Source organism: Etheostoma spectabile, chromosome 17 (assembly GCF_008692095.1).
Source record: "Etheostoma spectabile isolate EspeVRDwgs_2016 chromosome 17, UIUC_Espe_1.0, whole genome shotgun sequence".
In the NCBI taxonomy this organism is placed as follows: Eukaryota; Metazoa; Chordata; class Actinopteri; order Perciformes; family Percidae; genus Etheostoma; species Etheostoma spectabile.
Window position 1 is genome coordinate 16424381 of NC_045749.1, and position 3212 is coordinate 16427592.

Here is a 3212-nt window from a genome sequence, read left to right on the forward strand (position 1 = left end):
GGGGGGAGCGACATGCAGCAAAGGGCCGCAGGTCGGATTCAAACCCGGGCTGCTGCAAAGGCCTCAGTCTACAGGGGGCGCACGGTCTTACTGGGTGAGCTAGAGGCCGGTTTGGGTTATTTCTTATGAAAAAAAAATAATAATAATAATAATTCTGAAAATTCTCTGATTTCAGCTTCTTAAATATTTCTGGTTTCCTTACGTCTCTATAAGAGAAAAACTGAATACAGACATTTCAGACAGTCATCTTGGGCTTTACAGAACACTAATCAACATTTTTCACCATTTATTGACATTTTGTAGCCCCAACAACTAATCGATTAATCAAGAAAATAATTGACAGATTATTCGACTAAATGAATCGTTAGTTGCGGTCCTAAACTCACTTGGCTGTTTAAAAATCCCATTTACATTTCAAAGATGTAACTGATTTTGTGGGTTGAGGGCCACAGGATTACCAACCACTGCCACCCACACCACTTGACGGAAGGGCTTCTCACCTACAGTGCAGTATGTCCTTCTTAAACCGGCTCATTATAGCATACTTGAGCTGTGGGATGACGAGGTGAGCTTGTATATCATTTCCACTGCACATACCAGAAAGTAACGGTGACCCGCAATAGCATGGCCCTGCTTAAGAGCTACTGTAGATATAATTAATGCAAACAGAGCACACCATGCTGCTCCTTCACATCGACAGTTTTCCATCAGAAAACCAATGCAAGCGATTTATTGTAAAGCATCACTAAGGGCATCAACCGATCGGTATTCCCTCTGATTACTTGTGTTTGTGTTGCAGTTTGGGTGAACATTAATCCTCCACGACATCCTGTTGTTCCTTTTTTCATTACAGCAGTAGCCTCTTTGCTTTTTCTTCCCCAGAATCTGGGAAGCACAGTAGCCATTTTAATTCTAATAAAAAGTTCGTATAAGGCTATGAAGGGAACAGACTACTCTTACTCTGACACTCCCACTGCCTTAGACGTACAAAAAAATGTTGTTTGTATGAAGAGGTCAGAGAGTTACAAACTAAATGGCAATAAAGCAACAGACAGCAGAAATTACACATTTTTGTGACAACTGCTAAATAAGATTTGCGCAGCAGTAACTCTCTTCAAATTATATTTGACAATATAATGCTTTATATTCAATTTTGCATCAAAAGGTTGTAGTAATTTGAAGCAAAGCCTCATAGGCAATTGAATAATTCAAGACTGGAATAAACACTGCCACTGCCTGTGCACCATGTGAGTTACATTTATTTCAAAGAGACGACTGAATGGAAAGAAGTGCAAGGCAGTGCACCCACCCAATAACCAAGTTGTGAAGACGTCTTTTTACTGAACGCATGTCTCATGTTGTTCTGGATCCTGCTAGATGAGATGATGTGGCGAGGTCATTTTTGCATAAAAAGCAAAGAACAGGAGACAATGAGACGGATAACCTTCAATTCTCGGTTGGAAAAAAGGACATTTTCAGTGTGCAAAGTGTTACCCAGGCAACAGCAGCACTAGGACTTTCGAAAAGCTCAAGGATCCTGTATATTTTACTTCTCTTCACGCCTCAAAATCAACCTGTAAGTCACCTGCACATGCACTTTGTGGCCTTGATTTTTGGCAAGGAGAATTTCTATTTGTCTATTGCCAGTGTAAAATACCTGGATTTACAAGACAGCTCAATACATTGTAACTTTAGAAACATTGCCTAAGGCTGAAAACAAATGACAGCCTTGCAATGGTGCTCGAAAAAAGAGATACTCCTATAACCTCGTCTTCAACTCTCACATTCTCCCCCTCTCAACTCTCCATACCCTTGGTGTTTTATCCCTCCATCTCTTTTTTCTTCCCATCCAGTTCTTGTCCAGAGTGGGACTTCCTTAGGGTTTCCCTCAGGACCTGGGTTAGTAAAAGCTCTGGAAGTGCGAGTTGAAAGCCCAGTTGGAGGTCCAGCCCTGATCCTCTCTGATGCTAAGCTTAGCTCTTCTACCTCCTCACGCTCAACTTATTTTCCTTGGGAAAAACAACCAGGCAGAAACAAAGTAACTGTCTAGCTGAATGACAAGCATTTGATGTAGGCTGTATGGAAGAATAAAAGTCAGTAACCTTTCTTTGACAAGCAGATAATTGCCTTCTTCATGCGCATAAAAGGGAAGTTGTTGGGCTCTGTTGCAGATGGGCTAAACAGCAGGCAAAACCCCACAGAAGAGACACAAATAACTGGGTCAAAGACAGCCAGCTGAGTTTGTTATATGCACAGTGGAAACACAGCACTTTCTTTTATTCCAATTCCACAGGAATGGTGCACAACCCCACCCGGATCAATACCCTGGAAAGGCAGTTACACTCTGATATCTACAATAGCAGAACAAGGGAATAACTAAAGTAAAACATTCAAATTCATTCAATATATCTGCCACATGCTGGACATGTGGCCACTTTAACATACCTTTGGAGCAACATAATGGAGCACAATGATAGTGAGGCAGAAACATTAGGCAGCTGTTTTGTCATGGGATTCCATGGTGATCAAAAGCCTCAGATGCTCCTACTCTGAGACTGGTCTATGAAAATGAGATTTATATATCAGCGTTTGTGAGTCTGACTGTCTGTGCATGTGTGTGTTATTAAGAGAGACAGAGTGATGTAAACTTTACATGCACAATGGTTCACAAGAGCCTATGTTGTTTCCAAAGCAAACGTGGAAGCTGCTGCTGCAGTAGGCCTGTTTGTCGAGTCAACTCAGACATCTGCAACCAGCAAAGAGGAACAAACTTGTTGTAATTTCCCCAGACTGCTATGGCAACAATGTCCTGACAACTACATACGGAATGTAAAGACATTTTATCTAAACTATCCCAAAACCCTGTCGTCAATAACTCTTTGATCACACTGCCAAAGACCAATGAAGACCGTCTCCATGGAAATGCATTTCCCGACAAAGTCTCCTCTCCACCATCTCCACAATCCTATTTATAGAACGACGGGGCACTAGTTAGCTGGCAAAAGCTGAGTAACCGTATAGTGAGAATGGAAATGTCTAGTATCTCCATCTTTCTATGATGCTGCTTGTCTCAAAGCTTCACTTCAAATCAAAGGCTTTGAAGAAGCGTTCCCACAAACAGCTGACGAACAATCCCCAGTCTGTCACACAAGAGAAAGCAGATTTTGTGTGTGTGTGTGTGTGTGTGTGTGTGTGTGTGTGTGTGTGTGTGT

General features: G+C 41.8%; 1 protein-coding gene across 3 annotated transcripts in view; it reads right to left on the reverse strand.

The window, feature by feature from the left end:
* The window catches only part of mcu (mitochondrial calcium uniporter), a 55656-nt gene that overhangs the window by 39218 nt on the left and 13226 nt on the right, over nt 1–3212 (reverse strand). The gene's annotated exons all lie outside the window — the stretch shown is intronic.